The sequence below is a fragment of the Protopterus annectens genome, chromosome 5.part0 (genome assembly GCF_019279795.1).
Source record: "Protopterus annectens isolate FY-2018-M chromosome 5.part0, PAN1.0, whole genome shotgun sequence".
In the NCBI taxonomy this organism is placed as follows: Eukaryota; Metazoa; Chordata; order Ceratodontiformes; family Protopteridae; genus Protopterus; species Protopterus annectens.
Window position 1 is genome coordinate 42,819,006 of NC_056735.1, and position 15,286 is coordinate 42,834,291.

Genomic DNA, 15,286 nt, shown 5'->3' on the forward strand with positions numbered 1-15,286 from the left:
TTGTGTGGCTAAAATAAGAATATCAATACTGAAGACAAGAAGAATAGAAATATTGTTAGCAACTACCAATCGGCCTTGCTGGTAGCTATTGTGCTACCAAATCCAGCTAAAACTTTTAATAGTTAAAGAATGTATTAGGTTGGCTGCATCTTAAGTTATATACTTCATAAAATTGCTGCTGCACCATATTAACCTGAGTTTGTAGTGAGTTATACCTTTTTTACTTTATAAAATGACATTTTTAAGAGTCACCTAACAGTCCATTAAGTACTCAATATCAGCAGCATTATAAAGAAAAAAATTCTGATCTGTAACTTATGGTTTAATTGTCACCAAAGAAATAGTCTAAAGCAGACAGGAACAAGGTCACAAATGCCCAGCCTGGTAACCCTATTGTGTACCATCAAGCAATCCTCCCAGATTCACCTATGTATTTAGACACCCAAGATAAAATTAAGAAATCAATTCAACTTGAACAATCAGAACTGTCTATGAAAACTTTCTGAGCCATCAGGTCTGCACACAACTTGTTATAATCATTTCATTGATTATGGCAAACAGAAACAAATACACAACAAGGCATCCTCCTGTGTCAGAATAACAATTTCCAAATAACCTCAACAAAGAACACAACAGTGTATATTTGTGGTAAAAACAAAAAAATACATTATTCAAGTGCCTTATTTGCTGTTTCCTATGTACTCAGGGATGGATAAGGTTCCTTAATAAAATTATGTGGAATATTAGGTGTCAGATACAGCTACATGATCATAGCCTTGGAAAGTCTTATCTCTTTCTGGTATTTCTACTAGTTTCTAGTTCATCATTTCTTACTTTTGTTTTCCTTTAGTACATTTCTCTTTACTAGTTATTTTATTTATCTTCATTTCTTTTTTTCTTTGATTCCCTTTCTATAGTATACATCTCTGTTAGTGTATTTTTTATTCCTTGCCCCAGCTTGAGAAGTTACTTATTATTTCTCTCCATCTTGGCTTTTGTTGTGTCTCCTTGACTTTGTTACTCTGTTGCATTACTTTGATGGATTCATTGTTGTGTCTCCTTGACTTTGTTACTCTGTTGCATTACTTTGATGGATTCAATGTTGTGTCTCCTTGACTTTGTTACTCTGTTGCATTACTTTGATGGATTCATTGCTGTGTCTCCTTGACTTTGTCACTCTGTTGCATTACTTTGATGGATTCATTGTTGTGTCTCCTTGACTTTGTCACTCTGTTGCATTACTTTGATGGATTCAATGTTGTGTCTCCTTGACTTTGTTACTCTGCTGCATTACTTTGATGGATTCATTGCTGTGTCTCCTTGACTTTGTCACTCTGTTGCATTACTTTGATGGATTCATTGTTGTGTCTCCTTGACTTTGTTACTCTTTTGCATTACTTTGATGGATTCATTGTTGTGTCTCCCTGACTTTGTCACTCTGTTGCATTACTTTGATGGATTCATTGTTGTGTCTCCTTGACTTTGTCACTCTGTTGCATTACTTTGATGGATTCATTGTTGTGTCTCCTTGACTTTGTTACTCTGTTGCATTACTTTGATGGATTCATTGTTGTATCTCCTTGACTTTGTTACTCTGTTGCATTACTTTGATGGATTCATTATGCAGTGAGTGTTCAAACTGTGCTTGCTATTAATTCTCAGCAAGTTTGTATTATAAGCCTTATCTTTACTTGTTTTTAGTAATTTTAGTACAACTTTAGCTCTGTGAAAAGTATATTGAAATTTATAACAATTTGTAAATGCTCTATGCTTCATTTTGATTGTCGCTGTGTATTTCATATGTCTGTATTTCTGTCTGTACCTTACTAATGTCTATGCTGTCAGAGCTTTTCTCTCTGGGCCTCCACTGAAAATGGAGATCTAGTCCCAGTCAGATTTTACTGGTAAAGAAAAGCAAACAAATACATTGTATATTTTGACTCATACTCCTCTCTTAGTGGGTGGCATCTTACTTGTACTCTTGACTGTTGCATGGGTAGTGGGTGGCATCTTACTTGTACTCTTGACTGTTGCATGGGCTGATTCCTCTCACCATACATCATATCCACGTCTGTCCATACATTTGTTCTTCATTTCGTTACTTTAAGCCACTCCCATTAAACTTAATTTCTACAATATAGTTTTTAGTCTCTATGTATTTTCTACCATTCTAATTTTTCTCAATTTTAGTTCTTCATCATCCCATTTTTGCCTCTTATTTTATCTTTTATTTTTTTTTCTGTGTTATTCCCCTGTCATTTTTTTTATTCTCTCTTCGGCCTACCTTTTACTCCCTAGTTTATGGCTGTTTTTGCTTTTTCAGTTCCCATTATTTATGACAGTCTTTTTTGGACTTCACCATGCCGCGGTGGCGCAGCGGTGGCGTTGCTGCCTCACAGCAAGAGGTTCTCCCATTCAATTCTCGGCTTGGGAGTGCCTTCTGTGTGGAGTCTGCATGTCCTCCCCACGGTCGAGTGGGCGTTCGAAAGACATGCGTTGAATGGGCGTGCCTTTGTTGAAGTTTGGGCATTGGGATGGCAACTCAACACCATAAAAACCAACTGCCAATCATTAGCAGACCGAAGTTCCGCTGTGGCGACCCCTAACCGGGAAAAGCCGAAAGATAAACAACAACAACAACCATTTTAATTCTCCCTTATTGCCAGCTCCCACCTTACATCTTTGCAGATGCTTGCATAACTTATGGAAATGAGCTACAGTACATACTCCTGAGAGGCTTTTAGCCCAACAGCCCTTTTCTTCTAATGGAACCCTCAAAAGAATATTATGTCTCTTTCCTTTGGGTGGTAACCATGGCTCTGAATTTTCAACAATGAAAGATGATTGGGACCCATCCTGTCATGGCCCCTTTTAGGGCACTATATTCTAACATGAAGTAAATCCATAATAAATCTGGTATTATCACAGTCATGTTGTATAGTATTTAACTTGCATTCATTATGGACACCTGGATTGATGACATCATTGGTTCCCATCTGGCAGCTGCTATTCCATCTGGCATCTCCATTATTCAAGACCCTAGACAGAGTAAGATTGGGGGTGAACATCTTAGCCGCTATGGCTCTGGGCTGCAGTTACCACTGGTTGCCACTAGGATGACCAAGATTGCTACTAGGATGACCAAGCATTTTGAACATGTCCTTGCTGAATGAAAAAACTGTGGGTTTTTCCGCACATACCATCACCCAGTTGCACAAGGACTTTCCTACAGGAGTTTACCTATCTTATCATTGACTCAATGTTGTGTTATTAGCACCTTGCAATTTCTGTAGACTTCAGTACCTTGGCTGATCATGAACTTGTGGCTGTTATCAAGGAATTTAGTTACATTATGGAAGGTTTTGGGTTTTCACAGATCATGACCTCTGCAGTACATACTTTCGGATAAACACTGAGCTTTAACTTCCTACTAGATGTGAAAGCTTCCGACTTGGTTGTTCATAGGTTCATAGGTTTATAGGTGTGTACTAGGCTAATGGCCCTGGAGCCTTTACAAGCCTAGCCCATAGGATTACCCTGGCATTGTGCCACCCAACATTAGTTCCCAGTACCTCTGTCAAGTAGAGCCACAAGAATGATCCCCGGGATGCATTTTCTATTTCCCATCCACTCATCAAGATTTTTCTTGAACAGGGTCAGTGAGGTGCTCTGCTTGACATGTATGGGAGGTCTATTCCAGAGCATGGGAAGTCTCTGGGTTATGAACCTGTCCCTGCAGCATGTTCTGTTGATTGTGGTAATGAGGTTGAGGTCTCTGAAGCGTGTTGTGTGGAGGGATTGGGATTTCTTTAGATGTAGCATTTCTAACAGAGCTGAGTCAGACATGGCTTTGTAAGTCAAGCAGAGATAGCCTCTAAGTAGATGATATGAGGCAGAGAATAATTGGAGTTTTTTGAGTCTGTCCATATAGGACAACTGTTTAAGGCCTAGGATCATCTTTGTGAGGTACTTTTGCGGCCTCTCCAGTTGTTACAGGTGTCTAGTGAGGTACATGCAAAATGGGGCATTTTACTCGATGACTGGCCTAATGAGGGAAGAGTAGAGGGAGTAATGACCTCTTTCTTACTGGATGCAAAACCCTTAGCAATGAGATGTGCCGCATAGAAGGACTTTCTGACCACAGTGGCAATGTGGTGGTCAAAAGAAAGGTTGCTGTTGACCTGTGTTCCCAGATCTCTTATAATGCTTTCTGTGTTCAGTGGACTACCATCGATGTGGTAATTCATGGGAACCAAGTTTTTCCCAAAGGGGATGATGACACATTTTGTGGCATTGAGCTTAAGGCCATGGTTCTGACACCAGTCGTTGGTCTCAGTGAGGCCTTTCTGCAGGATGTTGACATCACTTGGGGAGTAAATAATAGCTCCCAACTTGCAATCGTCTGTGAACTTTGTCAGCCAGAGTCCCTTCATGTTGGCCTGGACTTCAGAGAAGTAGATACCAAGCAGGAGAGTACCCAGGACCGAACTCTGTGGGACTCCACTCGTGACTGGTCAGCAGTCTGACTTGGAGCCAGTTACTTTCACACTGTGGGGTTCTATCTGTGAGCCAGTTTGCAACCCACCTAGTGATATAGGGGTTGATACCTAGATAAGTGAGTTTTGCTATGATTCCTGAGTGGGAATGGTATCAAAGGCCTTGGCCAGGTCAAGGTAGGCTGTATGAACCACCTTGCCTTCATCCACAGCTCTGGTGACTGACTCAAAGAAGTCGACCAGGTTGAGCAAGCATGCTCTCCCCTTCACAAAACCAAACTGTGTGGGATCCAGAGTTTAGAGATTCCCTATAACCTTGTTTATTAGGACCATGATGATGCGTTCCATAGCTTTGTATATCAGACTCGTCAAGCTAATGGGGCGATAGTTCTCAGGGTCTGTAGTCGCTCATCCTTTGTGGAGAGGGTTGACTGTAACAGTGTGCCATTCAGTAGGGACAAAGCCTGAGGTGAGGCTGTGATTGAACAGGGCACACAGGTGTGGTGCCAGTTCACTCTGTAGTTCATGTAGAACACAGCCAGGGATACCGTCAGGTTCCATAGAAGCTGTATTCTTGGCCCTGGACAGAGCTGTGTTAACCTGCTGTAGAGCCTGGCTTATGATTTGATTATTTTCTTGTCCACTTTGGCCAAAGGTTACTGCACTTTAGTCCTCCGAACAGTGAACTGAGGGAGATGTATTTCTAGTCATATTACCCCTAATATTTTTTCATCTATACTCCTACAGCTTCTTGTTGAGAATGATGCTGGCATTCTCAATGCCCTCAGTTAAGACAATAAGTCCATATAGTCATGCACGCCCATTCTTGCTAAAAGCTTGTGAGACTTGGTTTGACCACGAGTTTCACTCTCTTCTGTGAGAAGGGCAAAGGCTAGAGTATGATTGCTGATGTATTTGTGGAGTTATGAACTTGATCCGGACATACATTATGTAACTTATCAGGTTGAGATCTCCCCTAAGAAGACAGCTGATCAGCCCAGAGAGATCTAAGCAGTGGCTAACTGATCAGCCATGGTTTTCATAGTGGCACGGACATTGTGGGGCCCAGCCTGGTTTACCACTCTTGATCTTTTTTGTGTCACCAACATGAGAGGAGGGCTGCTCAGTTTTTCACTGAGAAGGTTGCTGAAAGAGCTTGTTGCATCATATTTGCCAGCTCAAGCATTGTTTTCAGCCTTCCATGAGTTGCTGGTAGTTCTACAACTGCACTTGGAACCATCTACCATCTACCCTTTTGCATCTCAGGCTCTGTGCTTGTTAATCCTACTTTCCTAGTCACTGAAGGACTTTTTCCTCTTGCTTGTTTTCATAGGTTCTTAAAGCTGTATCTCTTTGACCTGGTATTTGATAGCACAGTCTATCATTTTAAGCTCTCGTGCATGGACCCCAGATCATTTTTTTTACTTCATTTTGCATTAATGTTTTAGCAGCAGTTTTTGGTATTCTCTCTTACTGTAATTTATTTATTAATGTGTTTTGCCTTTATGGATATTCTCTGGAATTTTGTCTATAGTTATTTTTTTATTTATTCTATTTTTTATTGATTTTACTTTGTATGTGGTTCTTTGAGATAAAGCACCTTAAAAGAGATGATGTTTATGAAACTGAACGTGGAAAGATGTGGGGCCTTTCAAATCAAAGTATCCATTTTCTAAACTGCGTTAGTTCAAGATTGTCATAATTATAACAAAATGAACAGAGTAGGACAGACTTATTAATTCTAAGTTACTGACTGCATTTCATCCTGTGGGATTCCCAGGCTGAGTTTGGCAAGTTGCGAGACAATTCTTCCCCAGCATATCCTGGGTCTACACTTGGGCTTCTTTCCAGTGGGTTATGACTAATAAACCTCGTGGAGGAGGCATCCAGGATGACCAAAACCATCACATAATTTGTTAACTGATGCCCATCCATGTGTAGGAGCAGAGGCTGCAGTCTTAAATCCTCAAAAATTGCAGAATGTCTTCACTCTTACAAAAAGTAAGCCCAATTACTCCATGAAAGAAATTAATTTCTGCCACTCTTATGCATGATCTCACCCTTTCAGGCACTACACAAAGCTTGTGATAGTATGTGAGGATGATGGCATTTTTACCAGTAAATTGAAAGCTTTGGCCTACGATTCAGGTCTCACTTTACCTCCATAGCTTTGTCCTACGATTCAGGTTTCACTTTACCTCCATAGCTGGGTGCTGGACTGCAGTACTGCTGCCACAGCAACCATCCATTGATGAACCATCTGATTCCATCTACCTCCTTAATGAACAAGACCCCAAGCAACTTAAAATTATTCACCTGAAGTAGCTGTGCCTCCCTCAGCTACAGAGCTCAGACAACTGTTTTCCCAGAGAAAATCATGGCATCTAATTTAGAGGTGCTGATTTTTACCCCATCCTCTCAGACTTATTTCTGAATTGCTCTAAGTTCACAGTTACTTCATGTTAAGAAGCTAAAATTGACAGCAAAGCTGCCACCCATATCCCAGACTGGATACTCTGTAGACCTTGAGTGTGCCTTGATATGATGATATCCTGTCTGTAAACATCACAACTAGGAGGTGTGAGAAGACATATCACTGGTGGAGTCTTAAACTCACTTTGAACTTAATGCTGAAAATGTGGACACATCTCTCACTCTCTGAATACTGGGACAGAATAGAAAGCAACAGTGACCCTAGAATTCTCTGCAGTTGTGGTACTTCCATCAAAACATTATGGAGTGCATGGTTATATGCATTCTCCATAGAACTACAGTGAGATCAAGTGGCACTCTGTACAGTCCCCAAAACAGTGCTTTTCTCAGCCTGAACTTGAGTGCCAAGAAAGGGAAACCCTACCTCTGAAGCTGTAACAAAGAGCTTATTGCAGCTATTTGTTACAGTTATTACCATATATTCACCCTATAAGTATAGATACACATTCAGTTAAGCATCTGTCATGTCAACAGTGGCTACTTATATGACAGCGATTATAGCACTCACACCTGACTGGCAACCCTGTGGTGCCAATTGCACCCATTAACATTTTTTCCAGGGTACTTGCCCACATTGTCCCACCCTAGCAATGTTATTTATTCTCAAATTCCAGAATGCACTCATACACATCTGTTTAGTAGCTATTGCATATATTCTCCTTTGCAGCACTCTGGCATGTGCTTCCCTTGAGAGTGTGAGGAGTGTGATCTTTCTTAAATGGAACAGACCCTTCTGTCATTACTTTTCAAAATGAAGATCAGTGCTAGAGTCTGCCAATCTAGAGGTCCTGTTCTAGCCTTCTGACTAGCACTAAAAAAAGTGTTAACTAAGATACAACAGTCATGTCCAGCCCTTTCAGCATTTTCAGCTGGTGGATAGCATGGTGGCTTACTGGTAACATATTTACCTTACAGCTCCAGGGTCTGGAGTTCAATTCAGCCTTTCAGTTACTATCTGTAGAGTTCTGCATTTTCTTCCTATGTCTGAGTTGGTTTGCTCAATGAGGTCAGGTTTCTCCCCACCTCCTTAAAACATACTGGTTGTCTGGCTACACTGAATTGTCCATAGTGTGTTATACTTGCTCTTGTCCTTGTTTGCTAGGCCATTGCCAAAAAGAGTCCAACCAGGCTTAGCTTGTTTGCCTGTTTAGCAAATAAATAAAACAAAAAATGTTTCTTCCACTCCCACAACTTTGCCACAGTGGAACTGCATAATTACACCAGTGATCTTATCTACCAAATGGATCCAGCTTGACCATCTAATTCTGTCATTACCTTTTCAGAGGAGGTTACATTCATCAGGGTTGGTCTCTGTAAGTGGTTCCTTCTATCTTTTTGCAGTGTCTCCAGCTGAGGTAAGCTCTTCTTCAGGACAATATCCACATCTCATTCCTGAGTTTCTGGATGACAGCATGAACCTCTTTGTTGTCTGAAAAGCAATTCTGCATGCCCTGGCAAAACTCCACCTACCTCAGGCCTTCACTTTGAAAACAGCTGCTACTCTTCTGGACTATCAGTACCTATCAACCAAATCTAGATATGTCTTCCTCCACTAACATTGAAGGTTTCTTTCTATTCTTAATTTAACCTGACAGCTTACCTCACCACTATGGCCTCAGTTTCTTCTTTAATGACATGTTCTGAACTGCTTTCAGCCATGGCTCCTTCTCATTGCCTTAGCTACTGAGATAGTGAACAGAAGTCATTCAGACTGCACATACCTGACCTCTCAAGATATATATAACAAATACATTGGCTAAGCATTCTCAGGACACCTTCACTATATGAATGAATCTCCTGTGTCTCTATGGTTGCTGTCTTGGCCATCTAACCCAACTTACCACCAAATGTAGATAGGATGATAGTAGATAATTTCTTTTGACCTGAATGGTTAGTCTCAGGAATGATAAAATGACGACAAAGTCTACCACTGACATTTGGTCCGAGGTACTTTGAGACAAAGTAAGTTATAATCATCCTTGTGTTTGAATATGGTGTTTATTATACATCCATAGGTAGCACAGACATCTTAAAACAATTCATTACTTATTTTCAGATCAGGAAAGCTATTCTTCCCAGCCACATCCTTCCAGGTATCCCATTACTCCTCAGGTGTACATTGGTCTCCCATTAAAATTAAAGAATCCTTAAGTGATATGTGTGCTATTGAGCTGTGTACCAAGAGTGTCTAAAAAGGCCTCTTAATTTTTATAGTCTTTGATCAGTGAATGTAAGGTCTCTTATCAGTACATAAATCTGTGCATCCCTTGACTTAAGCAATCCTTCTGAAAATTAGCATATTTTCTCAGAAGCATAACTACTAGAGGAGCATGTTCACCTACATAGTGTAAAACTTCAGTGGTATACTTTTGTAACTGCAAAATCATTCTCTACACATATGGCAGTGGAATGTCTAAAGCTTCTAGTGGTTTATAATCAAATTGCACAACTTGTCTTCTGTTTACATACTCATTTCTAACAAAAAAGAACTGCAGGAAGTTATTTTTTTCTGTCACAATGTAGTTTTCCTCAGTTTAGTTATGACTGACCCCAAAGCATAGGCCACTGGGGCTTTCCAAGATGGCTGCACACTGATCAACAGCTTTACTGTGAAAAAAGAAACTGAAATATAAGAGCCAGGAACTCTGTCACTTTTAATAAATTCAGTTACTGGCTAGTAAGTACACTGCCTGGATGCCAGCAAAGAAGAAACTAAGACAGCTGAAAAAATCAACTACAAAAGTTGAAGACCAAACATCGACTGGGAAGAATCCTGCAGCTGTTCAGCAGAAAGCAGTTCAAGCTCCAGCTTTGGTGCAAGATATGACTTCCCATAACCTAGAGGAAAAAAATAAGTCAAATGCGCTCAGAGATGCTTAAAATAAATTAAACATCGAAGAAGTATATGAACTCAAATAACTAAAGGCTGGAAAAAATGGAAGACGCTTTAAACATATATTTACCTGAGGTGATAAAACTGCAGAAATCAGAGGTTGAAATGAAGAAAAGGTTGGCTGAATATGATAATGCTCAAGAAGAGACATTTCAAAAAATGGTAAAAATAGAGATCAGAGCTCATATGGACAATTTGAGATTTTCTGCTATACCAGAAAAAAACTATAAGTAACAAACTGCATTGATTTTATGAAGGCATAAATAAGTGACTGGATTGATACTCCACAGCAGGAAGTATAAATTGAAAAGGCACACCTTGTATATGCCTCAAACCTAACAATGAGAAAGCAACCAAGACCTGTATTAGTAAAGATGCAAACCTACCAACAGAAAGTTTTGATCCTGACAAAACTGTGGCAAAAGGGCAAAGTATTAAAAGTTGGAGATAGTAGAGTGTTTGCGGAAAATTATTTTCACTATACACTATGCAGAAGAAATACAAATGTATTCCAGCAATCAGGGAATGTCAACAGGCAAGTCTAAGATTCAATCTGCTGTATCAGTCTGTCTGCAGAATATTTTGACCTGGAGGATCAAAGTAACTTTTGATGCAGATCAGGCTAAGGAGGCAATACAAAAGTGTTTTCAACAAAAAAGTAAGCCATTAAGGAGAAGGGAACACTGCTTCTCATTTCTCCAATAGCAAAGCACATGAAGACACCTTGCCAGTGAAACATTTTTCATTGTTCTTAAGGAAAATGCTTGAAAGACAGAGAAAATCACAGGTGTTGACTAGAAGAATCAAAAGTACCTTGGAAATGAACTGGAGTCTGCAGTTGGGAATGGAGATGAATAAGAAGACTGGTGTTTGAATTCTGTACTTTAAAACTAGGTTCTGAAGAAGTCCATGGAATTTAAGGTGGATGAATGTGTTTAACCTTATGCAGCATTTATAAATGTTATATAACATTTACAATAAATCTGAGTTCATTTACTGTTTATCAGAGTTTTGGACATCCTTTGTTCAGCTTTGATTTTATTTAAGTCATTTTGGTATTCAGCTGTCCTTTTTGTCATGGAAAAAGAGAGCCAAGGCTAGACAAAAGCATGTTTCAGTTAATAAGCTATAATATTGAGTTGTTGAGGTGGGAGATGGGATGCAAAAGTACATATATCAGAATAGATTTAGAGCTGATATGTTTCTCTTACTTTTGCATAGGTGAATATCTGGATTAAGACCCTTGGCTTAATCTAATAACAAGTTATAAGTGGAAACAAGTAAATAAGAGAACATTAAATATAATCAAAAGTTCTCCTTTAGCAAAACATGTTTTAGCTTGTCTTTAGAAACTTGTCGATGAGGGCTACGTTTTCTTTTCTCTTAGTTTTCTTTTAGTTTCCTTGGACACAAGCTGATTATAGACCAAAAAAAGAAAGCAAAATCATTGGTTTCTGCAAGGCTAAAATTTAATGTTTTCTGAAAGCATGCAAGTTGTTTTTTCAGATCTCAGAGGGGAATAAAGATAAAAAAGAACAGACACCAATTAGAGTAAGTGGAAGCATGGATAGTGACATGCATCTTAGCACAGACAACCTCAACTGTAGGTTAATTAAGGCCTTTGTTTACAGCTGTCTATCTGGGACAATTGTTACTATTAGGAGGTTTAAACATTTGAAGAAGTAGAAAATTATGTGTGTTTGCCTTAAGGTAACAGGTTATGGGGTGATTTTATTTTTCTTTTGAGTGTTGTGTCATATGTTCCAATGTTGATAATAAGAAAAAACTGTGTAAAGGCTCAACTTGCCAAACAGTGGGTACATATATCACAAAAGCTGGAAATAGACATTTAAAAACTGTCATTTATAATAGGTGGGAATAATGACTTCTTATAATAGCAACACTTTCCCTATTATCTTGGAATGTGAATGGTGTCACAGATATAAACAGAAATGAAAGAATATTTAACTATATTAAGAAATGCTGAGTGCAAATAGTAAAGCTACAGGAAATACATTTGGAAATAACTGAGCATGAGAATTTATTTATTTTATTTATTTATTTCAGTTTGATGACCAGGAAGGTCCACCGGGCCTAAAAAGAGCCTGTTTTCAGTGAAGGCCCGGGGAGAAAAGCTCTAGTAACAATGACAAACATATTAGCATATACATATACAAATCCAAAGGTTCATAGGTTGGTACTAATAGGGCCTATACAAGCCTAACCATAACAATTGCCTGGCTATTTCTTCCCACACTATTTACTTCCCTGGACCCCTGTCTAGCAGGATGACTGACATGATCCCCAGGGGTGAATTTCCTTTCTCCCATCCAATCATCAATGTTCCTTTTAGAGGGCTAAAGAGGCGCTCTGCTTGACATGTATGGGCAGTCTATTCCAGAGTCTGGGGAGTCTCTGGGTCAAGAACCTATCCCTCCAGCATGTTTTGTTTATTGTGATGACAAGATTTAGATCCCTGGAGTGTGTGTCTCTGAGGGATTGGGATTTCTTTAAGTATACCATGTCCAACAGCTCTGGGTTTGAGATGGTCTTGTATGTTAAGCAGAGATCGTCTCTGAGTAGACGATATGCGACAGAGTATAGCTGGAGTTTTTTAAGGTGGTCAGTGTAGGGCATTTGCTTTAGGCCTGTGATTCTTTTAGTGAGGTATTTCTGTGGCCTTTCCAGTTGTTGCAGATGTCTTGAGAGGTACATACCAAACAGGGTGTTGTACTCTATAATGGGTCTAATGACGGATGAGTACAGTGGGACAATGACCTCCTTTTTCCTGGATGAAAAGCCCTTAGTGATGAGGTGTGCCACATAGAAGGATTTCCTGACTGTTGTGGTGATGTGGTTATCGAAGGAGAGACCACTGTCCACTTGTGTCCCTAAGTCTCTTATCAAACCTTCGGTGTTTAGTGTACTGTACTGCCACCTATGTGGTAATTCACGGGTACATGTTTTTTCCCAAAGGGGATAGCTATACATTTCTTGGCATTGAGCTTGAGCCCATGGCTCTGGCACCAAGCATCTGTTTCTGTAAGGCCCTTTTGTAGAGTATCCGCATCATTTGGGGATTCGATAATGGCTCACAGTTTGCAGTCATCTGCGGACTTTGTTAGCCAGAGTCCCTTAGTGTTGGCCTGTACTTCAGAGAAGTAGATGCCAAACAAGAGCAGTCCAGGACTGAACCCTGAGATACTCTACTTGTCACTTGTCTGGAGCTGGATTTGAAGTCGGCTACATTTACAGTGTGGATTCTGTCAGTAAGCCATTTGGCAACCCATCGAGTGAAGTAGGGATTAATGCCCAGCTTAGTAAGTCTATCTATGATTCCAGAGTGGGGGATGGTGTCAAAGGCCTTGGAGAGGTCCAGATAGGCTGTGTGGACCACCTTACCCTCATCCACATCTCTGGAAAGTGATTCGAAGAAGTCAATCATGTTCAGGAGACAAGATCGGCCCTTCACGAACCCAAACTGGGTGGAGTCATACAGCTTTATGCAGCATTCTCCAGTAAAAAAATTCTACAATCTACAATAAAAATAAAATCTAGCACCTGTACAGTCTAAGAGTCATTAACAGTGAATTACAACTGAAATTTTATATTCCACAATAATAGTAGTAAAAATCTAGCAACAAAAGTCTAAGGGTCATTAACAGTGAATAACATTTGTTGATGAGAAATTGTTGGAAATAAACTAACAAAATCTGGAGGTTAAGAAGGAGTAGGAGGGCAAATGATGTGAGTGCAGAGATGATGCACAGCGTTAGAAGGTGGGTTTTGATATAGGAAGGTCTTATGTGGGGAAGGAGCAAGGGCATTCCCACTTTGAAGATAGGTGGGAATGGAGGAGAGATTTAAAGTTAGAGTGGTTATGAGTATTTCTAAGAGAGGGAGAAAGAGAGTTCCATAGTTTAGCTTAGGAGCAGGATAGCAGAGGGTGTCCAGGTGGCTGTAAAGGTTTGTAGATTTTGAGCAGGTTCTGATTTTCTGACCTAAGTGAGTGATTAGGAATATAGGGGTTAAAGAGGTGGGGAGAGAGGGACAGGACACTGGGTTAAATATGAAATTATGGGCAGTGGTGAGTTTAAGGAGGTTCAAATAGTTGGGAATTTGATAAAGAAAGGATTTCAGGATATATATTCAGCAGAATATCAGGGTCAAAGGAAAATAAGAGTACGTATATTAATTTATAGAGGAGCTCCAATACTGATAAAAGAGGAAAAAGATAATAAATGCAGATATTTGGTAGTGAGGACCCACTGGCAAAGGATGAGGATTACGCTGGCATGTATATATATTCCACCTAAAACTGCTATTATGGAGCTTAAAAAATTGGGAGAGAAATAGTCATCTTTCAATTGCTAAAACAAAACTGATAAATGTGTGTCCCAAAGTGGTTTTGTGGAGAGGATGCAAACATTTGACAACATTAATAGAAAAATTATGACCCAGAGGGTAGCAGAATGTATGGGGCAGCCGCGGTGGTGCAGCGGTTAGCGTTGCTACCTCACAGCAAGAGATTTTCCGGTTCGATCCTCAGCTGGGGTGCCTTCTGTGAGGAGTCTGCATGTCCTCCCTGTGGTCACGTGCATTTCCTCCAGGTGCTCCAGTTTCCTCCCTCATCCCAAAGACATGCTGTAGGTGGATTAGACTCTCTAAATTGGCCTTGGACATGAGTGCGTGCATGTGTTTGCCTTCTGTGGAAGGTTGGGTACCGGGCTGGCAACTCAACACCGTAAAACTCTACTGCCAATCATGAGCGGACAGGTGATCCGCTGTGGCGACCCCTAACTGGGAAAAGCCAGAAGAAGAACGGTAGCAGAATGTATGAAAATACAGATGCTGTTGGTGGGTCTCAAAGCAGAGAAAGCATTAGACAGAGTAAACTGAGATTTTATGAGTCGGGCAATGGAAGCATTTGAATTTCCTCATGCAATAATAATGTTAATTAGGAGGCTATATGAGATGGTGAAGGCAAAATTCAAAGTGGGAGGGTTCCTTTCTGGTAAGTTGTACCTGAACTGAGGAACTAAGAGGGGGTATCCCCTTTCTCCTTTGTTATTCACATTATATTTAATACTATTGGCACAGAAAATAAGGGACTCAGAAATTCAAGGATATAATTGGCATGGTATTCACAAAAGTTGGCTGTTTTGCAGATTATGTTATTTTTACACGATAGAACAAGAAAAGGACATCTTGGTATTGTGGAATATTCCAAGACAGTTTTATTTTTTTAGTATATAAAATCAATGATGATAAAACAAAAAATAGCTATAAGCTATGTAATCACACATGAAATGGTTTGGCAATATCAATATTTATGGGGACATGATAAAAATAAAGTATTTAAGTGCATGAGTTAAAAAGGACATTTTTATGGCAACTAAGGATA